Raw genomic sequence first — 26,506 nt, forward strand, 5'->3', positions numbered from 1 at the left:
TAAATCCAAAACGAATGACCAGGAGCGGGACACAGGGAGGATGAAGGATGCGAGGGGGCGTTACCACAACGCCGAACGTACAATAACGCCGAAAACCATAACGCCGAATGCCAAATTGACCACAACGCCGACAGCTAGAAAACTGCTGTGTACCACAACGCCGAAATACATTAACGCCGAAAAATGTCATTGCAGGACTGCCGCAAAGCTTAGGTTAGGTAAGGTTAGCACAAAAATTCATTCAATTGTTTTTCATTTTGCTCCTGTGCACCCCCCCCCCCCCCACCCCGCAGCAACAGTTTTCGGCGTTGTGGTACACAGCAGTTTTCTAGCTGTCGGCGTTGCGGTCAATTTGGCATTCGGCGTTATGGTATTCCGGCGTTATTGTACGTTCGGCGTTGTGGTAACGACCCGGACGCGAGCTGGTGAGAGTGGAAGAGAGTCCGCTACGCACACGTGTGTGTGTCCAGGGCTGGCCGCACGAGTCCGCGGCCTGAGAGGTCGGGCCGGCGCGCGACACCGTTCCCCGGTGTGCCGTTACGCCCGTGCCTTGCGTCACCACCCTCCACCTCCCTACCCACCCCACCATCCTCTACAGCCAATCAGCCCCCGAACACACCGCGAGTTCCGCCGCTCGCTCGTGCGACACAGCGTTCCAGATATTTCATACAACGTGAGCAAGTCTCCCAGTACGTACTCCAACCTCGGTAACGAGCAAATTCCTGCGTCCTCGTGTCGCTACGTGCTGTCACGAACCAATGTGGGGAGAACTGGGATAGTTAAGTAAGTTTTATCACAGTTTTATAAATTACTAATAATCACATTACTAATAAACGATTGTACTTAAAAAGAAGTCTTTATCACCCTTCACCGAAATTTGGAACTCTCCGGACTATGACGTCACATGCCGTCCATTGACGCAAGGCATGCCACGCGTGCCTGGCCGGATTACAAGAGTACTCGATACACCACCAACAACCCCCCCCCCCTCCGGCTTCCCGCGCATAGTTCCGATTTGGGTTATTGTCACCTTTGGCGGCCTGGGAATGCCGGGCTTGTAAAGGCCGCAACGAGAGTAGCTTGGATAAGCGTCGATGTTCTGGGTGTTTCGGCCCGGGACGACGCGACACGTCACCGCCGCTCTCGTCCCTTCGAGAAGGACGCCGCGGGTATATAAGCGACGTCGCCGGCCTCCGCGGGAGTTCCGCGAGTGAAGGGAAGTGCGACATCGGCCAAGAGGGTGAGAGACCCCCTCGAGAGTGGCGCGACGTGGAGCGACGGGATCGAGAGAGTGCGACTGAGTGGCGCGAGGCTGTGAGTGTGTGAACAAGCGCGAGGTAAGGGACGAACCACCGTCCAGCCTAGCTCCAGAGGAGTGCGAACTGTGGAACTTGACAAGACATTGAAAGACATGCGAATAAACATTTTTACGTGCAGAACAGACATTTCAAAGTACAATTCTTTATTCGTAATGTAAATATTAGTAATAGATAAAACTGTAATAAAACTTAACTAGGCTCTCCCTTACGAACCCAGTTCTCCCAACATTATACTCGTAACAATATTATGCCAACTAAGGTAATTATTCAATTTTTTGACCTTCAAAAACTATTATACATCCCTTACACTTATAACATAGTCTTATAACTATTTGTTTTACACCAAACTTTAAGATAATAATAAGATGGTTTAAAATAAATTCGAATGGATTTGATACTTATTTTTTATTACAACCTGTGTTTTATGATAATTATAAAAAATAATAAATGAGATAAATTTTAGGATTCACACAATAAATTATTACATTTATTACGCTTCTAACATCTTCCAATAAAGTTGGTAAAATAATGTCGGAGAGTTATGACGACACCGAAAAAGTTACTAACGCAGCCACGTTTATTTAACAAGTAAAACTATTAGAGTTTCCAGTTAATATTTTTGTCATATGGCACAGTTTCTACAATACTGTCACGAGCGCGATAGACCAGACCTCGATGCCAGGTTCGGAGCTGGCTGGCGGCCCTGCACGGCCACTGGCGTCACGCGCAGTGTCACGTGCCGTCCACTGACGTAAGGCATGCCACGCGCGCCTGGCCGGATTACAAGGGCCTTCGCTACTCCCCTACCTCCTCCACGGAACTGTTATCTATCGCTGAGCGGCCTTGGGAATTCCGCGGGCCGCCGCGTGGAGCAGCGTGAATTGACGCCACCTGCTGCTCTCGACGGTTCGAGAAGGGCGCCACAGACTACTCAAGCAGCGACGCCGGCCTCTGCGGGGGTTTTGGCGACGGAATTCCGAGAAGGCGAGTGCCGCGAGTGCGGCGACAGTTCCGAGGGGTCGTTACCACAACGCCGAAATACCACAACGCCGAACGTACAATAACGCCGAATACCATAGCGCCGAATGCCAAATTGACCGCAACGACGACAGCTAGAAAACTGCTGTGTACCACAACGCCGAAATACAGTAACGCCGAAAAATGTACCACAACCTAATCTAACCTAGGCTAGTCTAACCTAGCCTAACCTAACCTAACCTAACCTAACCTTTGTGGCAGTCCTGCAATGACATTTTCCGGCGTTAATGTATTTCGGCGTTGTGGTACACAGCAGTTTTCTAGCTGTCGGCGTTGTAGTCAGTATGGCATTCGGCGTTATGGTTTTCGGCGTTATTGTACGTTCGGCGTTGAGAGGGTCCCGCGACAGTTCCGGAGTTCCGAGAGCGAAGGAAGTGCGACATCGGCGAAGAGGGTGTGAGGACCCCCTTCCCCCCCCCCTTTTCAGAGGTGGCGCTACGCGGAGTTCGACTGGATCGCGAGAATGCGGCGACTGAGTGACGCAAGACATGTGTGGACGGTCGCGAGGCAAGCGGCGAACCACTGTCGAGCCTAGATCCAGTGAGGAGTGCGAACTGCGGAACTTGACAGACATTGAGTGACTTGAGAATAAACATTTTTTTAAGTGCTAGTGATTCGTGATCGTACATTTTGAAGTACCATAATTTATTATTAATGTAAATATTAGTGATAAATAACACTGTGAAAAAAAACCTTACTAGGCTATCCCTTGCGAACCCAGTTCTCCCAACATTATAAATCGTAACAATATGTTGTATGTTTGACGGAATGAGCCAATCAAAAACGTGGTCAGCAAAAAAGGAAGTAACTTGCGTTCACTAATATTTTAAATAGCAAAGAACAGCTGTGAGATTAAAGATGTTTGATCAAAAAATTAAAGCGAGGCATTTAAAAAAAAAACTATGCATAAGTTAGTAAAAGCTGGTGTAAATTAAAGTTTCGTGACTTCCAGAAGAGTTGCAGTTTATTTCAGGATTTGTTTAGTGTGTTTCGTGACAAGTACTTCAGTTTCATTACCTTTTTTCGTGACTTTCGCGACCTGCAGACTCCCTGAAAACTATCAACACCGTTTTAAATTGAATAAACTATGACAACTGAAACGTCACGACAAAAGTTCATCTTCTTGGCACCTTACTGATACTCGTCCGAAAAACCTTCAGCGGCCAGAAAAGTTCCCAACGAAAAACCGAGTCAAATGTTCGCGTTTCTTATAAAGCCATTACGTGCCATTGTAGAACTGGCCTAAGCAGGATCTGATTTACGGAACTGGACACCCGAACAGCGCTTTGCTGTTTGGGTGACCAGACGAAGGGGAAAAAAATTGACTGCATTTCAAACGTTTTCTTCGAAAAAACCGGTTACGAACACGAGACATCTTCGACAGTAAAAACAAAAGTCCTTCACAGACGGCAAGCGGGCTTGGCCGATCCCAACTCGGGCGAAGCCTCCACAGTCTGCCTCATTAGGAGGACACTTTCTCACGCACCGCGGCGCCGCAATTAAAACTGATGAAAGCAACAGTGACTAACAAGCGGGGCTCCGGCGTTTCTTCCACCAATTAAAATCGCCGCTAGAATGCGGACGACTTGGGCATTCACAGCTGCGCTGGCAGAAGAAAAAAAAGGTTCGGATAAACGTTACATATTTCATGCAAGATCCACGTAACACTTAAAAAAGACTTCCCACACTCTTACTTCAGCTAATTTCACCGCGTTTTCCCAGTCATTTTCCCAGTCCCAACCTGACATTTTTTCCCTAGCATCCTTAGTCTAACTAGCAAGATATTGCAATACTCATTATCAAAACACTTCTCAACAAATATGCATAGCACGCAAAATTGACTATGAAATAGTTTCCAGCAAAATATGTTTGCACTATTACCATTTCCATCAATACTGTGAAACCAACATGGCCAATCTGATAAAAAATAATTTTATTTTTGTTTGATCACACATTGACACGATACCTTAACTGATTGAAATCAGGCGATATTCTACACACATGGTCAATTAGTATTCCTTTTTAAATACTTTATATATTAGTGGTAATAGACCAGATGTAGGCTACAGTTACAACTTTAAAATTTGTATGCAAGCCTTGGTGAACATTTCAGACTATGAGACGTCAAAATGTTTTAAACATTTTTTTATTATGAATCTGCGACCGAAGACTGTCAGTCAAATTCAGACTGCAGCTATGTCTATGTTGCAGACCACTGCAGTTTTATAACAACATGGAGCTGCTAGGAGTGGCATGTTATCATTATACCAATATAAGTTTTGCAGATTTATATATAAATTGAAATATATTAAAGAATTATGTTAACGGTGACTGAAAAAATTAAAAAAAAACCAGTACATGTATTTTATTTTAATCAGGAATATATGATTTGCCAAGCTTCGACGACAATTAATAAATTGCGCAGTAACGCAAACATGAACAGATTATAATGCTACACTTTCATAAAATGATTCAATGTGGTTTTCCATATCTTTTTTTAACGAAATTCCGTTAAAGAAACATCACTTTTGTACCATCATAAAGATGATTTATCTTTCTAACTCACGTTTGCTAGGTTACGCCAAGTCTATGGCGAGCATTTCGGTGTGCCAACGAGGAGGATACGTAGATCGCAATGGTTAGTGGACGAAACTCCCATGTGCGCATGCGAAGTTTAGGTATGTGGATCTACAGTTTGGGAGGAACTCCCATGGGCGCATGCGAAGTTTAGGTATGTGGATCTACAGTTTGGGAGGAACTCCCATGGGCGCATGCGCAGTTTAGGTATGTGGATCTACAGTTTGGGAGGAACTCCCATGTGCGCATGCGAAGTTTAGGTATGTGGATCTACAGTTTGGGAGGAACTCCCATGGGCGCATGCGCAGTTTAGGTATGTGGATCTACAGTTTGGGAGGAACTCCCATGGGCGCATGCGCAGTTTAGGTATGTGGATCTACAGTTTGGGAGGAACTCCCATGGGCGCATGCGCAGTTTAGGTATGTGGATCTACAGTTTGGGAGGAACTCCCATGTGCGCATGCGAAGTTTAGGTATGTGGATCTACAGTTTGGGAGGAACTCCCATGGGCGCATGCGCAGTTTAGGTATGTGGATCTACAGTTTGGGAGGAACTCCCATGGGCGCATGCGCAGTTTAGGTATGTGGATCTACAGTTTGGGAGGAACTCCCATGTGCGCATGCGAAGTTTAGGTATGTGGATCTACAGTTTGGGAGGAACTCCCATGGGCGCATGCGCAGTTTAGGTATGTGGATCTACAGTTTGGGAGGAACTCCCATGGGCGCATGCGCAGTTTAGGTATGTGGATCTACAGTTTGCCGCGACTAGTTGCGCAACGGTGCGACGAGAGAATAGCTTATCACCACGGGACTTATCTAAACAACCACCAGCGCTCGACTGTGGGCTGTTTCCTGCCATCTGCAGCGAACATTCCAGCGACAACTCAGAAGCCTCACGAGGTTTGACTGCCATATTTGCTTTTATTTGCGCCATGCGAGATTTCACTCCTGGTTCAAGTCTGGTGGTCAGAGGTGGTCTCGAAAAGTTGGCAATTTTAAAACAATCTGAGGGTCGTGTTTCAAGGATCTTCTCTAACCTATCGTTGCTTTTTTTTTAACTTTATAACGTTACTTTCGTTTAAGGGGATTACTGCATATTTATACCAAGACAGATTTTTTGCAACTTTTATTTGGTCACAAATTTTCTGTTAATAAAATTTACATACGTTATTTTCAAGTTATAAAGTGTTACACAAAGGATAGTAAATTTCTACAGATATAAGATCGCAATTAGTAAATATCTGGTAGCAGGATTTGTTACGAAACATAATATTGTTACTATTTATAATGTGGGGAGAAAAAGGTTCGTAAAGGATTAAGTTTAATTAAGTTTTATTACAGTTTTATTGATTACTAATATTTACATTAATATTAAATATTGTACTTCGAATTGTCCGATCACAAATGACTGGCACTTATATATGTTTATTCTTATGTCATAGGCTCAACAGTGGTTCGACCTTTACTTCGCGCCTGCCCACACACACAGTCACGCGCCACTCTCAGGGAGGGGGGGGGGGGGTGGAGTTTCTCTCACCCTCTACGCAGATGTCGCAATTCCCTTCGCTCGGAATCCGCTCGGGACTCCGGAACTCCCGCGGAGGCCAGCGTCGCTGCTTAAGTACTCGTAGGTCTTCTTTCCAGAACCGACGAGAGCGGCATCATTCCGGGCCGAACCCGACGCCCGAACAGTCCAGAATAACGACGTCTATTCTCGCCACTCCGCGCGGGGGCCCGCGGAATTCCCAAGACCACTCAGCGATAGATAACAGCTCCGAGGGAGGACGATGCACGGGGTTAGGAGGAGGAAGGCGGTAGCGACGACCCTTGTAATCCGGCCAAGCGCGTGTGGCATGACCTACGCCAGTGGACGGCACGTGACACGGCGCGTGACGTCAGCGGCCGTGCAGGGCCGCCAGCCAGTTCTGAACCTGGCGCGCGTCGCGGTTCTGTCTGTGTTCGTAACAATACGTAATAGAGCTAACGAGATAAATGTACAGGAACAGCTATAAATAAGATAATAGTAACGGCGAGAAAATGAAATAACAAACATAGAACATGAGACGAGCCTTAAGGAACAATAGATTTTTTCACTACTAAAACCTATGCCTAAGTTACACATAAATTAATGCGATACTTGTTCACTGCACTGCATAATATTTACAAGAAATTTATATAAAAAATCTTGGTAATCAAGTTTTACGCAATTTTTTAATGGTGAAAAATTATAAAATATTGCATTTTTGTTTTAATTTTTAAGTATTTGCATTAAATTTTACGATGGCAAAGTAAAAGTCAATCCCTAAATGCAGATGAAATAAGGAGTCACGTTTCAAAAAAATAAACAAATAGCGTTCCTCCGACGCGACGTGAGTCACTTCAGAGCCAGTCTAATCAGAGCTGTGTGTGCGAGACGGGACGTGCGGTATCGCTTCTAAGCACGAGACTGTGGGCTGGGCTTACGGTCTTCTCGTCGTGTTCAAGGCCACTGTGAGATCTGAGCAGAATCATAGCAATACATGACGGAGAAATTAAAATAAAGTCGTGGTGAAAGTCCCTTAAGGGGCCCGCCTAGTCAAGGGTGTATGTGTGTTAGTGAGTCGGGATGATAAGCGCGACGCTCGCTGGTATTTCTAGCGCAGTATAGCCTCTAAGCGCAAGGCTCTGAACTGGCGCGCAGTCTTCTCGTCGTCACAGGATAACTGTGAAATTTGAGCGGTGACCGTTAAATTATATGGTGAAGAAATGAAGATAAATGTGTAATGTAAGTCCCTTACGTGCTTTCAAGAATCTGTACCGTGTGTTTCAAGCCTAAAAATGATTTTTAACACACGCGTTTTAGCCATTTTCATTCGCCTTAAAGACACAGTTAAAAAAAAAAAAAAAAACAATCATAGATACAGAACTACTCATCCGCCCTCAGCATATTCTAAAACTAATTTCGTAAACAGACACCACTTGAATGTCTTGGGCAGTTTTAAAATCACGTGGTTTGTTCCCGTATATGTGTGCCCAGGCAGGCGGAGTTTTAAGATGGAAGAACTTCCTTGGAATGTTTCACAAGATACAACACTGTTAATTGTCGATTAATATAAACCAATTTATAAATATTTTAACGCACAGAAGAACTACTCAAACTTCTGGAAACAGCCTCGAGGTATTATGCTACGACTTTTAGTGTACAATGTCCATCAGTGTACATAATAATATTTGGAAATATAAGTACGTGCATTTCGTGCACACGATACCAATAACACGCTTTAACTTCCAACAGCGACGGTCCTATAGGTTCGATTCCCCCACCCCATTTTTTACACCCCCCCCCCCCCCCACCCACCCACAATTTTGTTTAAATATCCTAAAATTTAAAAAAAAAAACTAGAGACATGATAAAAAATAATTTTCAGTCAGCACCTGGCCTTTTAAACATGGATGAATTATTTATATGAAATGCATTATTTTGCATTTTTAGTGCTACTGTTCCTGTGTCATTAAAAAATCACACAAAAGCACTTTGCATTTTTAGTGCTACTGTTCTTGTCTCATTAAAAAATCACACAAAAGCACAGTTTTGATAATGACTGTTCAAAACATCAAATAGCATTTTAATAAGTGTGTGTGTCTATATATACACACACAATTTCGAATCCCCATTCAACGGAGAGGTATTCCATACCAGCAAATACACCCTCCGGCCATACTTCCCCCCCAAGATTAGAGGCTGAATTTTCCACTGACTTCCGGTGCTATCAACCTTTAACGTGCAAAATACGAGCTTCGGGTAAGTTAAACGAATCACTTCAGTTTGGATTTTTGTCGCGAACAACCTTTACAAAGAAGAGTAAAAGAAAATGGGGAACGGTTTTCAGACTCCCTTCAGCCACGAAAATAATAATTTCGCTAAACAAATTTCCCCTCGCCGCCGGCTTCGGTTGAGCACCCCCAATGCTGGCATATTTACGACATAATATAATCTCCCCTCATCCGAAACGTTTTTCCACCGATCGTTGCTTTCCAGAATATCGAATTAAAAAAAAAAAAGCACTCCACCTAGTGACGATCATAATACATAGCACAAAATAATCACATTCCGAAATTTCATACCTGCCAATATCGGAATGGTATTTAAGCAATATTTATTTATAGTCGATTAAAAAACAGCACAGTAAAATTATATTTTCTAATTCGAGCAAAGAAGCTTATGAATATAGTTATAAGGAAGGTATTACGAGGTTCAGTGTCAAAGTACCTTAGGTTCCATTTTACATGCTTACCCGATGAATCTCACAACCACAGAAGTTAATTTAAATATAGTCTTGCGTGTTATTAAACAGTGGTTTATCACAAAACTGTTAAACAAGGTACTGCAGAATTGAAATTAAAAATTGCTAAAATTTGAATCAATAAGTTATCACAAGCATACTTTTACTTTCCTATCCATCGCGACTAAAAATGGAGTAATGTTAACCCAGAGAATAATACCAGTACTTAATAAAATCAATGGCAAACAATACTGTAATCAGAAGTTGTTGAAGATAGGATCACATGAATTTTCTTTTAAAAAATATTTTATCTTGGTCATTTAATAAAAACCGATAATCTACTTTCGAATTTGTGTATCATCAAACTGATTACATAATTTACTTTCCATGAATTAAAATTGGTACAATCATTTAACATAGGTATATATTTTTTCGAACTAAATTTCTTTATGTTAATTCAGAGTGGAAGCTATACATATTTCTAAGATTTTTTTATTTTAAAATGGGACACTTTCCTCTAGCACCACATTCTTAAATATTTTCTTGATGGTGATTGGCGCTTACTTCAGAGTGTCAACATTTCCTAAACTAAACATAAAGTGTTCAGCTATCATAGGCTGACCTACTGGCTAGAGCCCAACCTGAACACGCTGCCAATACAAACTGAAAAATAGCTGAGTATCACTAGCAGTCGAGAGCTGAGAAAGTAAAATTTTGCTCCAATCAATCAATATTTCACTGCAAAGCCAACGCAACTGACCAAATGTAATCACAAACAAATGCTGTTTCGCAAAGGGACCAAATTTCACTGATTTGAGAATTATTATTTACCGAATTAAAGCTCGTTTACGAGTGACAACCTAGTAATTAACAGTAAATTCTAGTTCTGTCCTTAAAAATAATATGACCGTGAAATTGTTCACGGTTAACGACCATCATAAACAAAAAGTCGTATTTGAAGTGCATGGCTGATTCTTACGGTTAACTATTAAATAGAGGAGAATAAAACTCACGACATTAAGTCTAACGTGTAATTCGCATTTACAGCTAATTACATTTTTCACGCTCACAGTTTCTTTAGTCTACCGATTAACAGCAACAGCATTCCATCGGTTTAAATCATTAGGCTTCAGACTTTCAAAATCGTCAAAAGGAAAAAATAACTATACGACGTGGAAAACAAAAAAAAATTATAATAATGTCGCAGGCTTTCACGGCCATTGTCTTAAGTATCTTGGCTTCTGGGTTGTAGCCGAGTCCTAAGGCGAATAATTCACCGACGTTTCGGTCGAAATTGCAGTCGCCATAATCAGGGAGCAGTTGCCTACTGAACGTCGGTGAATTATTCGCCTAGGAAACGGCTAAAACCCAGAAGCCAAGCTACATAAAAAAAAAAAAGATAAGCCCGCGCTCCAATGCAAATGAAACACGGAGGTTCTAAAACAGGCGCGCTTCAACACACATTCACGCGAGCGTTTTAAGGAAATGCCTCTCCGAGAAGCCTTCGTCCACATCTGGCGGAGGGTCAGTCAATGTCACAGCTGTTTACACAGCGCCTCGCGGGGTCAATGCTGCGGCCAGCAGACTCATGCTCCGTGACGTAACGAGGAATGCACGACCGAGCGCGTACAGCCACCAGCCTCGTTAGTTTCCGTCATCAGTCTCAGGCCCGCCGAGCAAAGCCTTCACGCCGGAAAATTACACTTGGTAAGTTTACATTATTTGATCTTGGCCGTGTCCTTGGCGAATAATTCACCGACGTTTCGGTCGACATTGCAGTCGCCATCATCAGGGAGCAGTTCAGTAGGTAACTGGTCTCTTTTTATTTATTTTTTTAATTGAAAAAAATCTGTTATGGACGTCAATAGGAAATGTGTCATTTTCTCAACCATCATAGCATAGTTCTCGAAACACTGGCATAACTATAATAGTGACCACATTTTATGTTTAAGTTTTTGATCAGTTTCATTTTTAAAAAAAACTAATTTTTATTATATTTATACTGACTGGTTTAATTTTATTGGTTTTATATTCGTACATTGTATATTTATAAGCTCAGTTTCATTTTTAAAAAAACTAATTTTTATTATATTTATACTGACTGGTTTAATTTTATTGGTTTTATATTCGTACATTGTATATTTATAAGCATAGACTTTTTTTCAACAAAAACTACGACTTTTTTTACTAATTGTTTAACCAAAAGAATGTAATTTTGATTTTAAATAATTATTTTTAGAATAAAATATTTTGTATCATTGAATAAATGTCAACTATTTGTATTAAGGATGTCTAGGAAATACTTCCATAGAAAAATTAAAATTAATCCGAGGACAACACGTGTTTGTAAAAGTACCAACATCGATTGTGGGGGGGGGGGGGGGGAATAATATAGTTAATAACAATTACTGCACGAATAAGTAAGAGTACAATTAATTGTTCCAATGATCTTTTTTAGTACCAACTCTACTCTAAAATAATGATATTAACTATTTTTTTTAATTATTTAATATTACCTAATTATTATATTTCTTGAAGAAACTATTTTATTGATAGTGAACAGACGAAACGATATTGATCTTTGAATCGTGCTTCAACTTTATACAAAGTTGTTTGTTTCCCTTGCGTTAAATATATTTTATGACGCCATACGAATTTATGAATAAAATACACATGACTTGAAAAATTACTGATACTGTTTTGTAACTAAGACTGTCAATTTTTTGTAGGTTTTCGAAAACGTATTTTCAATCCCCTAATTTTCCAGGTTTTTCCGTATTTTCCCTGTCAGCAGAAGTACTATGCCCCCCCTCACTAGAGGTCCAATGCCAGAGGTTTCTCAGGTTCAACAAGATCACCGGACGGGTCGCCATATAGTTGGCGAGTTTCACCTAGTGACAAATTTACAAGCGTCGAAAAGAAAACTTAGAGAGTTAACATTTCTTGATTTTTTTTTCTCCAGAAGTCGAACTTTCCCGAGCACGAGGTCACGAAGAAAATATATTCCCCCGCTCGTCTTCCGCCTCCTCATCCATGCCGATCCTGCCGCAGGACGAAACGAGCACAGAACGAGGAGGGCGGTACAGAAGTGGGACTCATACAGTGGAAACTGAAACCATTTTTCGTGCGGCAAGTGACGCTATCTGTTGGGTGGGACCATAACTACTAGCAAAATTAAAATGATCCACGTTTTGGGTTTACAGGTAATGTTAATTTACCCTATTAGACGACTAATTACTTTGTATAAGAGATTTGAACTGTGCGAAAAGCACAGCTGTTTAGTGATTTAAAAAAAAATATTTTCTATATAAACTACTAGGAGATGCAAAATTTCTGGTATGTCACACCACATAATCTGTGGGGTACAAATAAAATGAATTAATTTTCAATGGATAGTTTGCCTGATAATAGCTTATGCATTACTTCTCACAATCAGTGTAGGAATGTTAGTAAAATGTTATGAAAGATACTATCTAGCGCGTAGGCCCAAAAACTTCTTTAAAAAACTGGCTCTCAGTCTTGGCAATTAAAAAGTTTCTCCCCCATGGAAAGTAGCTCAAACTCCGTTCGAAATACAATAGCTGGATACGAATACTAGCATAATGGAGCCCTCAGCTAAGAAATCCACTGAAAGAGCATTAGTGGACGCGGCCATCTTTGCCATGCTTCCGAATCCTCACAAGGTATACCGGTGCATCCCTACATGCGTCCATTAAACTCTAGATGTATAGGGATGAGACACTCGCATCCACTGATACGTATCTAGATCCATTAGTTTCAGAATCGTGTTATTTTATATATATATATATATATATATATATATATCTTTAGATATTCTGCATAAAATTTGTTTAAAACGTTATAAGCGTAAGTGATACCTAAAAAAAATATAAATAAAAACGTTAATAAACATTATCGACAAGCGAATTTAATCTTATAGGGCTATTTAATGATCATTAATATTATTTTTTTATAATTTTTGATTCGTAACATTATTTTTATTTTGATAACTAACATTTATAACATTAAATATTTGAATTGGTCGTTGTTATTTACATTTTGCTGAATATTCGTAGATATTACGAATCAAAATGAGTACGTCAACGTAAATTGTCAACAGGTGGTGCTAATAGTAAAAGAATTCAGATACTACCCTCCAATTAGAAATGAGAAATTTACATTGCGGCTGCATTAGCTAACGGATGTAGGGAAGTGTGTGCTAAGGATACAGCCAATGACACTTTTTGCGGCAGGTACTCCAGCGAACATTTGGAACTCTGGCAGCGCAACACTGGCTTCTCGGCTGAGGCCGTCCGTGGACAAATGTGCGTCCGACGTATCAGCATTCCTTGTTACAGCCATCTTCAAAGGTGAATGAACGTAAACCAACCTTGGCGATGGCTGTACTACAGCATGATTTTATACAATTTCTTGGACATACGCCATTGCAGTTATGCACCGTTTGTCAGGGAAAACAATTCAGGAACGCAAATCGAGAAATAAAGTTGAAAACATAAACCTACAGAGAACAAGCCCAGACAGCACAGAGAATTCCGTGGAATGAATTTAATACAGCCATGAAATAAAAATAACAGCACAGAAGAACGTAGTGTGCCAACAAAGACGAGATAATTTCAACGATAATATTAAATTTAGACAGACTAAACCTGGACTACGCAGGAACATGTGTTCTTATATTTGCTGCGTTGTTAAGGTTTTGTTGTCTGCCTGCATTTACTGTTAATTGTCGAAACTGTCGCATCATTGCAAGGCCATTGTGTTCGTCTGTGCTGTTATTTTTTTTTAATGACAACATTCCTTCGACGGAATTATTGTGCTGTCAGATATTTATGTTTTAATGTGTTCGTCTGTGCTGTCATCGTTGTGCTGTCCATAATACATGTTTAGGTTCACCACTGGGTTTATCTGTTTGACATCAGCTGATTTAGGCTTGATCTCTGTGGGTTTGTGTTTTCATTTTTATTTCTTAATTTGCATTCTTGATTTTTTTTTCTTGACAAACAGTACAGCACTACAACGGCGTATTTCAAAGAAATTGTATTATATCAAATTACACATTGGATGAATAATTTAAAGAATGTAACAAAGCACGTAGAAACGTCTGACACGCCGTAACATCCAAGAACGTGGTCTTAACCCAGAAGCAAAAAAGTAGTTAAAATCTGGTCACGAAAGCCTACCATCTAGATTTTAAACAAAGATAATAATATCACACATCAGTAACCGTGTTCAATATTCAAATTCCATTAGATCATTCAGCTGACACAATGTGAACGTTCACTGAATTACCTGTTTAAAAAAAGGCTTTCCTTAACATGAAAATAATGTAGCACTGCTAATTTGAACAATTACTAATCAACTTCTGATAGTCACTTTTGTCACCAACTGCATCAAGTTCGATTCAAATATAGTCTCTCTCATACCTGGTCCAACCGTCCACGAATTGAGAGAGCCATTGGAAACTTCAATGCTTTCCCGGCGGGGAAAAAAACTGTTGGTAATCATTGAAAAATAGTCTTAATACTAGCTGTAATGCAGTATAATACGTTACATTCTTGGCTCGGAAGAAAGATTCTCAGTAGTTAAAGAGTCCAACGAACGCCGTGACCCTTAAGGTACTCTGACGTATGACTATTTTTTTTTACCCGTGCATCAATCCCCTTCAATCTTAGAATGACATCTTCCAGTAGTGTTTATTTTTTATTATTTTTTAAGCGAAATTCGCATTGTTCTCTCACTACTTAAGTATTAAATTTCATAGTTGGTAACAAATTTTATTGCAATATATGCATGTTATCTGTAAAAAGTCAGGAATGGGTTGGTTTGTTATTGTTGTCAAGTTGTCAATAGCGTCAGAGACACTGATAAGTTAAATTTATTACCGTTGTATACGGTGGCTTTGAACAAGAGCAACAAATACTAATGCTGGTCCTACATTTCTCACGTAATAGCTCTGGGGAAAAAAAAATATATATATATATATTATTTGCAAAAAAAAATCTAAAAACCTTGAACTCCAGATAAGAAGGTTCTAACAGTCGCCACGCTACCATTGCCCAATGGTACGAAAGCTCGGCTTGATCTCTGAAGACACGCTCAGCCAGAATGTGTGATTAAGTGCGATGGCTCACTGGTTAGCGTAATGCGGCATCACCTCTAAGCGCAAGGAATCTGTATCGGCCTCGCGCTCATTTCATGACGTTGTGTGGGACTGCAGGACTTTTGACGGACCTCAACACTTTAACAGACACGACGTTAGCGTAGTTTTATGTGTGTCATGAGAGGCATTGGGTTAAGTGGTTCTCCTGCCACGCTGGATATGCGTCAAGAGTAGGCACACGTGTTTAGAAAGGAAGGGTAGGAAGAAGGTTTTCAGATGATTTGAACGTATAGCTCAAGCATCTTGAGGCGTAAATCCTTGCTACTCGCATGTATTTTTTTTATATATTTCATATTGTTAGGGACCGGAAAAATTCGCGGGTTCAATGACCTGTAGGATGAACTCCATAGTTCTACGTACACTCGGTCAAATGCCACCCACCCATTGGCTGCTGTCTTGTGAGACGTTCCAGCGTAGCAGCCTGTGATTCGATAAAGCTTTGGTCGGGTGTTTCTCATTGGCCCAGAGTCGTCCAGGGTGAGTTGTGAGCCAATAGCAGAGGCAGCACTGAGGTATAACGATTTGTATTTTCAGCCTATCGCGAAATGAATTCGCGAATTTTTCCGGTCTCCACATATTGTGTATCCATCCACCAATAAGGTTGCACTAACCTCTGGGTACGCGGTTTTCCTGCCGGGACAGCGAAGAAGAAGCACCAGGTCTCAGGCAATCCTCCTAAGACGGCGCAGTCTGTTGTCTAAGACGCCACAGAGGACACTTTCGACGGCAACGCCCGCACTCCGCCAGCTCGGTCGGTCGACTGGCGAGCGGGTCGAGGCGAGACGCCGCATGCGCCACTCCCCCCCTCCCTACTGAGGAGACGCCCTTCCCCTCCGACCCTCCCCCTCCCTCCCGGGCCGGCCGGCGTCGAGTGGAGGGGGAGGGAGGACGTCGGATCAATCCCCGTATCGCCGGCGTCCGGGGCGCGTCGTGACCCAGTTTCCCCGGCGCCCTGTGGCCCGGGGCGTCCGAATCCACCCCTCTCGCCCTTTACAACCCCTCCGGCACCGTTCCGCACGTGGCGTCGACCCCGGAGCAGGCATTCCCCCCAACCCCTCCTCCCACCCCAACACACCACACACCTTTCACCTTTGGGAGACCCGAGATGCACATCAAGTTCTGCCATTCCCGATCACACCCGAACAATTCACCTTCGGCCAACCTCGGGATTTGTTTTATTTTTGCGCAGGAAAAATTAAATTAAAATATTAAAAGTGGTCGGTTAGGTAAGCTACATTAAAACACTTTAAAACACTATGGACGGTTAGTATAGCTACATTAAAATAAACAGAGAAATATAAATATACATATAAACAAACCCGAGGCTGGCCGAAGGTGAATTGTTCGGGTGTGATCGGGAATGGCAGAACTTTATGTGCGTCTTAGGCTTCCCTTCACCCTTTCAACTGAAACCCGCGTCAGACAATTCCCATTGCAGTGCGCGACAGCACGTCAACCGCATGCGATTTAATGAGGTAGTATCCCGAAATTATTTTGCTGCAGATATATCGTATTATCCTGATTATTTTGAATAAATTCATAATACAACCATATTTCATTGTTTACAAAAGGCTTTTTTTTCTGCTAAACAAAACTATATTTAAAGTTTTTTTAATGAAAAAAAAAAAACAATTAATTTTTTATGGCAATCGCAGCGTGTTGCATGTAGCCTTCGACTTAAAAATTTGTTTTTAGAACATCTTTAATTTAATAAGTAAAAATTAGGTTTTGCAAAAAACCATAGAAACCTGAGTTTTTCAGGGTTTTGCTAAAACCTAAATTTTACTTTTTTTTTAATAAACGACATACAAAAATAAAAATCTTTTGGGAGACGATGGCTATAGCCTATACGAACAGTTTATCTAAAATTGTATACCACATGATTTCATGTTTTAATACACGCTGTGATTGACATAAAAAATTTGCTTTTACGTTCATAAAAAAATAAAATAAGTAAAAAACTTTTATAAACAATTAAATATGGTTACATTATGTATTACTATTTATTTAATATCGTGAATCAAATATGATCTATTAAAAGCAAAATAATTTAGGATAATATCTACTCACCTTTTTTACAGCTGGTAACAAAAAGTAACACTCTCAGGAGTGGGGCACTCGATGGCGTAGAGGGGGGCGGGACTTTTTGAGCACCCCCACTCTTCACTCTCGGTAAACCATCAGTAAAGCAACGCTACAGCGCTGAATTATTCATTACACTGGAAATCTCAGAGAGTTTTCTCTTTAGAATGTTTTTAGTGAATTTTTGTAGTTTTCGCTGAAGTGGACTATTGGAGTGTGAATTTTCACTCATAACGAGGATTGTGGCAACGCAACAATTTTTTTACTAGTTTTCACTGATTACGAATCATAGCAAAAAATGAAAACGTTTTCGAAACTGATACAATGAAAATTAAATTGTAGCTTCTACTCGTTTGTGTAAATACAGAAAAAACTTATTTTGTACTGATCGACCACGACACGATCAACATTGTAAACGAAAATGTAATGCAATCATTAACATCCTTACTAATATTATAAATGCGAAAGTAACTCTGTCTGTCTGTTTGTTACCTTTTCCCGGCTGAACAACGGAACGGATCGTAATGAAATTTGGCAAGGAGATAGATTATATCCTGGGGATGGACATAGGCTATCTTTTGTCTAAAAAAAAAATAAATTTTAAACGGGTTGAAAAAATATATCAAAATTTTATTTAACGTGTGTCATAGATATACAAACTGTTAGTGTCATTCCTCTACGTCTGCCGAGCAATAGCTTTCAAGCCATTACGTTACGTTTTGCTATTGTAAGGAAGTAGAGAGTAAGAAAAAAAAATATCTTGACAGTTTGTAGTGTTGCCATATTTGTTTCAGTTTTCAATACCGTTTTTGTATATTACAATTTAAATTATTTTTTTACAGTACCTACTTATAACTTATTTGCAAGGAGTTTGGTTTAGTGTTTATAATTTATCTGCTGAGCGTCAAGAGTCTTAGGGCTACTGAGACCGAAGACCAGAAATATTTATCAATTATGTAGTATAATGTTGAAAAATTTGAATTTTACTATTTCAGGTAGGTCGATTTTTTTATTAATAATTAATAAAAAAAATCGACCTACCTGAAATAGTAAAATTCAAATTATAATTATTATAATAGTTACGTGTAATTGCCATCTTCCTTTATTTCATATTAAACATTATGTTTGGTTGAGTGTGAGATAATTTTATTTATGTATGTTTTAATTTCATTTATTTTCTTGTATATATATATATATTCTTACCTACCTACTTTTAATAAATTTCAGGTGGATGTTAACATTGTCATTCCAGTTGAATTAATTTTTTTGACAAGTTAGTTGTTATTTATACTTTGTGTTTCATTTTGGACTATGTTTTTTTTTACTTAATTCAAAGATTTGTGGTGTGTTCAGGGAGTGATATCTCTATTAATTTCTATACTGCTTTGGATAAGCGGAATATGGCCACCACAGTTTTACATATCAACCAATCCTACAAATGTTTTAAACATTATGACAAATAAAAAATAGTTCCACAAACATCCTTAGTTTTTTTTGGTGTGTATAGTTTGAAGTTTAATATTATGTATGTACGTAAATTCTTAAACATAGAGTTATTTATTAATTTATTTAGAAAATTATTCATAGGTAGGTAATAAGTTTTCCTTTATATCTCTTTCGATTTGGAGTGTTTCCGAGCCATTCGGGGTCCTCAACATCACCCCCTTCCCCCCCCCCCCAGGTGCTTAAAACCCCAAAATTTGGAAAGTTTAAAATTTTTAAAAAAATTTCTCTTTCGATTTTAAGCGTTTTCGAGCCATTCAGGGTCCTAGAAGCCCCGCCCCCCTCTGGGAAAAAGCCTCAAAATTTTGATAATTTTAGGAATTTAAAATATCTATTCTTTCAAGATGGAGTGTTCCGAAACATTCGAGGTCCTGAACCTCCACCCCCCCCCCCTCCCTTTTCTCAAAAGTGAAAGCCACAAAATTTCGAAAAATTGGAGAAAATTGTATTAAAACTAAGTCATTACGAACTAAAGTGTCCGGGGCATGGTGGAACTTTTACCCAAAGTCGACTTCGCACCCAATTTTGTGGGAGATGGGGGGGGGGGGAGTGCAAAACTCCAAAATTACGACAAATTTCAAAAAATTCTTAAATTTAAGTATACTTATTTACTATTTGGAGTGTTTCCGAGCCATTCGGGATCCTCAAACTACCCTCCCCCCACAAGGAGTCAAAGACCCAATGATAAAAAAATTTCCCAAACTTTCGAAAACCTATTCTCTTTCGGTTTGGAGTGTTTACGAGCCATTCGGGGTCTTCAACATCACCCCCCCCCCCCCCCTTCTCAGGGGTCAAAGCCCCAAAATTTAGAAAATTACAAAAATTAATTCTGTTTCGATTTTTAGTGTTTCCCTGTCATTCAGGGTCCTCAAAATAACCCCTCCCCCTCTGGGGGCAAAGCCCCAAAATCTCGAAAATTTCACGATTTTCAAATATCATTTCTTTCGAGATGGAGTGTTCCGAACCATTCGAGGTCCTGAACCTCCACCCCCCCCTCCCTTTTCTCAAAAGTGAAAGCCACAAAATTTCGAAAAATTGGAGGAAATTGTATTAAAATTAAGTCATTACTAACTAAAGTGTCCGGGAGATGGCGGAACGTTTACCCAAAGACGTGTTCTCCAACATATTTGTGGTAAGGGGATTGGGGGAATGCAAAACCCCAAAATTTCGAAAAATTTCTTAAATTTAAGAATACTTTTTTTACTATTTGGAGTGTTTCCGAGCCATTCGGGGTCCTCAAACTACCCTCCCCCCACAAGGAGTCAAAACCCAATAATTAAAAAAATTCCCAAAATTTCCAAAAACCTATTCTTTTTCGATTTGGAGTGTTTACGAGCCATTCGGGGTCCTCAACATCACCCCCCCCCCCCCCTCAGGGGTCAAAACCCCAAAATTTAAAAAATTTCAAATATCATTCTTTCGATTTTTATTGTTTCCCAGCCATTCAGGGTCCTCAAAATCACCCCTCCCCCTCTGGGGACAAAGCCCCAAAATTTCGACAATTTCAGGAATTTCAAATATCATTTCTTTCGAGATGGAGTGTTCCAAACCATTCGAGGTCCTGAACATCCACTTTTCGCAAAAGTGAAAGCCACAAAATTTCGAAATATAAGAATATATATAATTGGATTTTTGTATGTATGACGTCGATAAACTCTTACACCGTTTGACCCATCGCCATGAAAGTTGGCACATCGAAGTGTTTTTATCATCCATTTTTTTTGTAACTCGCCGCTATATGGCGCTGTAGCACATCAACTTCTAAACCTTTCAACCGATCGGCCTGGGTAAACAGAAAATCATAGGTCACAGATACACAAACAGTAATTATGTGTCATTTCTTAATGTCCAACACACTGGACATATCGCTATCCATTTTGCTGTAACTAGCGGACAATATTTCACCCGGTGTTCAGCCCGGGCAAAGCCGGGTACTGCAGCTAGTATACCTATAATTTTCACTTTAAACATATAATGCGCAGTAAAAAACCTATAATCTAAAATTTGTAAAAAAATATAACAAAATAAATTGTAATATTCCAAAGGTGAAAAATCTATACTAATTTTATTATAACAAAAAAAAAGGATAATAATGGAATAATCCATAACGACAAGCGTCTCAAACGTAATCTACATAAATACTTTTTTTGCATGATTCATTGTTCAACTACCAGTAAATTAAAGTCACTTAATTTCCATTAAATAGACTTAATATCGTATTTACTTTGTACAGTTAGCTGTCCAATTTCTGAAATGTTGGTGGCCTACGAGTAAGGAGAAATAAACTGAATACTAAAAGAAGAAATAACCTGAACACGAATCCGAAATTTCCCAGGTTAAAAACGAGTATTAGTTTCTATTTCGTTACATAATCGTAATTAATACTAGATACATTTATTTTGACTTAATTTTTGTCGAAAGTCTTTAAAATACGTAGGATTTCTTGAGAGTTTTGCGTCTAATAAGAGCAAAAGGCGCGAAGTGTAGATTTAGCATGTTATTTTATCGTTCGCCTGGTTTCAAATTTTGTGAGTGGTTCTCGGGCGCGAAGCCCCGTCAGCAGGCTGACATTAAAGGAAAAAAAAATCGCATGGTGTTATGTCAAGTGAATGTGGAGGCCAGCGAAAGAGAGCTCTTGTCTCGACCGTTACGACCAATCCAACGGCCAGGGACTTCGACGTTCAACCAATCTCGTGCAAAGTTATTCCAGTAGGGAGAGGCTCCATCCTGTTGCCAAATAAACTTTACAGGTGCACCCTCTACTCGTTTGGGAAAGAGCCACTCTTTGAACATAGGTAGCGCCGCAGGCGAGAAAACCACAAAGCAGTATTCGCGCATGCGCTTTATCTAAAACAGGTTTGAGTTATTCTTTGTGACCTTGAACCAACACTCGATAACTACGCTTGCAGTTGATGCTATTAAATTTTATAACTGGGACATTTCTTCCACGGACGTACTGCATTTCCCGAGCGGCGAAGCCGCCCAGCCATAGTTCCCGCCAGTCCGACGCCAGGTAGTGTGACGTCATGTTACGTCACAAGACACGGAGTGGGGTGAAACGTTGACCGGGGGGGGGGGGGGAGGGTTTTTCTAGAGGAGCAGCCCTGGGTCGGTTTGTCCACGACTCCAGCGGACCGCTCGTGGCATACGCTGGGATCTCTGTCCAGCGCCGTTATCGCTGGACATACGCGAGATGTAGTTGGACATACAAAACCTTTATCACAACAAGTGTGGTGTATGATTTGATAAAATTTTAATACCATCTTAACAGCGTTTGTAATCCTGGTGGGTTTATAACCATCGTTAAGCTTATATTTACAGAATCTATAATATAAAAAGATAATATATAATTTAAAAACAACACCTCGTAGCACCAATAGCCCTAGCAGATTACCAACATTATTAAGAACTATATGGTATCATGGTACATAATAGTAATAATAATGAGCATATATAAAAACCAGGGATAAGATCTAGGAGACAAGAGAGATAAGCCGATTTGTAAAAGTAAATATCTGTGTAATTATCGTTGTATTATGCCTCGTCGACAGATATATATATATATATATATATATATATATATATATAATTACGTCACGGACTACAATCTGCCGAAACAATACTACTACTGGAACAATTCAATAGGATGACGTTGTTTCACAGTACACCCTATTTCAAGCCTGGGAAGATATACCTAGCTAAACCATACGCGTAATTCTTGAGTTCCGACTGACTCCTCATACTTAAATCATTATTTTTTTTCCATTCGAAATCTTTTATTATAAACAAATATTTCGAAAATAGTACTACAGTACTAAAAATCCGTGTTTTTTTCTTCAGAGGAAACTCGTAAAAACAACGCAAATTAAGTCCAAAGAAATTAATTACAGTAGATTGGCATTCGCGGGATTGAGTCGCGTCGAGGTGGCAGAACTGTACCGAGGTTTCGCCCTGTATTTCAGCTGGCATCTTCATCAGCACTGGAGACGCCTTCTGCAATGCAGGGCGAAAACGTTACGAGAGAATGTTTCGCGGAAGCCGGGAATCTCATATCTTTAACGAACAACAGCAGACAGCATCTGGGCGTGCATATGGAAGCACAAGAAGGCGATGCTGGTACAGTGGGGACATCGCGGGATAAATGAAGGGCGCGGAAAAACGCGGTAACCCGGAACGGCGCGGGTGTGAAGTCGACTGCAGGAATTCCGCTTTCTAGACGCCTTTCGGGCCGGGAGTGCTGGCGCGAGACGACGGACCAGGGGAGGCGACAACGCCCTCCGCCGACTGTCTCGAGGGCCGAGAACTGGCAGAAGCTCCGCCCTGTCCTGTCCTGTCCTGTCCTGTCCGCTGTCCCGCGCCGGCACTTCGCGAGCCCGCTGCAAGCAGTGTCTCCAGGCCCAGGTCGTTACTTTACATTCTCATCTAACACGATTAATTGCAGTTTTTTTTTATTTTGCATTCGCCATTGCAGTTTCGCACTGATTGTCATTGAAAAAATTCCGAAAATAAAAATATGAATCCGCTGATGTCGGACGAACGGGACCCAATGATGAAACTAAACAAGTATTACGAGAAAACACAACGACGACAGCACGGACAAAAATAATGTTCAACCACTAAATATATCGGACAGCATAAGAATTCCGTTAAAGGAACTTAATCGTGGAAAATAACACAACAACACAGACGAGCACATTGAGTTAACAGCGACTGGCTAAGTAGAATTTGTATTTTTTTTTTTTGTGCAGTATGGATAAGGGGAATCAAATGGTAAAATAAGTGAAAATTTTGGGGGTTAAGGGCAATGCTGGTGGCTACTGCGCGATATGGTTGTAATCCTTTCAGAAAAAATCTATTTAAATTTGTACAGCCTATTTAAAACATAAAAATTCTAAGGATTTTAAAAGATGAGGTAAAATTACAAAAAAAATGTAAAAAAAATAATCCATATCACAAGGAAATTGACTTTAAATCTAAATTTTCCAATTTTATATTATATATATATTTCTCCTTATCCATACTGCAAAAAACGTTAAAAATGCAACTCTGCTAGCTAATTAAGCAAAAGGTTTGCGATATAATTTTTTTTTTTCCTTTTGTGAAAGTTCAGCCACTCGAGAAGTCAGTAAGTTTAGCCATGTGTAACATAAATATAAAATAATTATCTATGACGAGACATTCCTCCTTAAGAGGCCCGCATCGTCAGGTTGTATCTGTGTTAGTGAGGCGGGATTATAAGCGTGACGGTCGCTTGTTCTTCTAGCGCGGTATCGACTCTAAGTACAATTCTCTGAATTGTGCGTAGTGCTTATCAAGAATCTGTTTCGGTTGTTTTATGCCTAAAAAATATATACTCTGAAAACATGATGAAACTTTTTTTATTAATAAGGTTAATGGCTAAATTAAACTCTAGGCTGTATATAATTAAGAAATCCTACCCCTAAGGGGTTGAAAAAGAGGTAAATATAGGTTTAAGATGATTAATTATATCTCCGAAGCTATCAAGCATAAGAAAATAAATAAGGTATCAATAATAAACATATGAAAACTACCAACCACAATTTACTACTTTGCGAAATTAAAAACCTAAGGGGTGTAAAAGGATAAGTATGGGTTTGAAACGAAAAGTTAGAACTAAATGTAAGAAACGAAAAAAGAACTATTTCATGTAGAGTTAGTTATTTTATTTTTTCCATTTATCTTAATTCGTTTTTAAGGGGGTTGAAAGAGGGTAAGTTTTTATTTATTTTGAGAAATCGTATAACCAAAACAGATTAATTATAACGTAAATTATTTGGTAAGAATAATAAAAACAATAAACTACACATTATTGTATCCCAGTTAGCGAAATTCAGACCAAGGGGTGTCAATGGGTTATGATTGGTTTTAAAGGGGGGGGGGGGAAATCGGTACTTCCGAATCTACAAAATCTAAGGATAAGAAATTAAGAATTAAGAATTAAGAATTATATACATTTACGAATTGCATTTTTTTTTTTTTTTTGTAATTCGAACTTTGAGGTATTATCTAAGATTTTTATCATAAAAAATTACTCTACAGCAAGTAAAGCAGAGTGTAAGAAGCTGAGCATGAATAACTTAAAATAATTAATTTCTTAGTGTGAATTTGCAATTTTTAGAAACTCGAACCTAAAGGCAGTGAAACGTCTTAGTTTTAATAGTAATAAATCATATGTCAAGGAAATTAAACCGTATGTATGAAATTGAGCCAGTAGCAGCATAATTCCATCACCAAATTATTTATAACCATTTAAACAGAGAAGTAATTGATATTCATTAGTGTTTACCTCTTAACTGTTAATAGTTTCCATTGCCACACCTGAACATGCTGCTCAAAATAAACCACTACTACAACGTTTTTGCCCCTACTCCAGACGCAGGTTTTCTCGACTATCAAAAATCCATGCGTCGATTATTTCTCTGCAACCACTGCATCAATTACTGAAATAAATAATAATATTCCAGAATTCCACTCCCCGAATACCTATTCTATAAATTATAATCACAATTATGAACGTGAGAACTGATCTAGAATGAAAGATTTTGCAGAATTAAATCCAAATATCCTGCATGTGTATAAAGACACACGTAACTGATGTAAAAAGATTATAAATTCCGGGTGCTTCCAACGATTTCACTCCGATTAATCGATGTAATGATCAATCACTCACATAATACACTATAGCCCATTGCTACAAATCTCACGAAGAAATGCTTACATTTAAGCCCTGGCAGGTATGGTCTAAAAACTGGTTAGAACTCACCCATCATGTCTGGTCACACATGAGCAACTACGCCAAAAGAGAGTCAGCATCAAACACCATTCCTCAATTGGCTGTGTGAATCTAAGCCAAGACCTGTTTCTGCACCTTCTGGGCCCAGCAAGTGTACGTACCTGCAACAAGAACAAAGAATAAATATATCATCTTTGTTTTTTGTAAATGAGTCATGGTGACGCACAACAAACAACATTGCAAGGACAATCCAACTCGGGGCCAAAATATCTAGTACATCTATGTTAGTACAACTTTGTTGACTTCGGATATTCGTCTATATTTATATTATATTCGTAATCAAAATCCACTCAAATGAAGGAATTTAAAAAAAAAGTATTACTTAGCTCAACTGTGTGGACGTTCAGTCTTTCAGTCCTCGCCTGATATGTGTAAACAACTAACCTCCGAAACGAGCAAATATTGTGTTCTCGTGTGATTCATGTTGCAAATAAACTTCAGATACGAAACTCGGACACGATATTTAACGTAGAATCCTTTAAATTAATGGCGAACGTGATAAATAAACTAAGAAATAAAAAATTGGTTGTCTGTAAAGTCGGTTTACGGACGATAGTTTAACGTGACGTCATAACAAAATATTGATGCAATGATTACATACGTTTATGAATAAAATTGAATAATTTTTATTGAATTATCACTATTTTGTAGGGATACAAAGAAGGCGTGAAATGAAATCTAAAATTTAATTGATAAATTTACTTTTATTTGCACTCATTAATTCAAATATGT

The 26,506-nt window shown here is 39.5% G+C and overlaps 1 protein-coding gene across 6 annotated transcripts in view; it reads right to left on the minus strand.

The window, feature by feature from the left end:
• Nucleotides 1–26,506, minus strand: part of LOC134539703 (rho GTPase-activating protein 23) — a 492,628-nt gene that overhangs the window by 188,803 nt on the left and 277,319 nt on the right. Inside the window, exon 1 of one of the 6 annotated variants that reach the window (XM_063381921.1) lies at nucleotides 15,987–16,146. The exons of the other annotated variants lie outside the window; for them this stretch is intronic. The gene's annotated coding sequence lies outside the window, so the exon portion shown is untranslated. Of the gene's footprint in view, nucleotides 1–15,986; nucleotides 16,147–26,506 lie in introns of those variants that run through there. 6 annotated transcript variants of the gene reach the window in all.

Source organism: Bacillus rossius, chromosome 15, assembly GCF_032445375.1.
Source record: "Bacillus rossius redtenbacheri isolate Brsri chromosome 15, Brsri_v3, whole genome shotgun sequence".
In the NCBI taxonomy this organism is placed as follows: Eukaryota; Metazoa; Arthropoda; class Insecta; order Phasmatodea; family Bacillidae; genus Bacillus; species Bacillus rossius.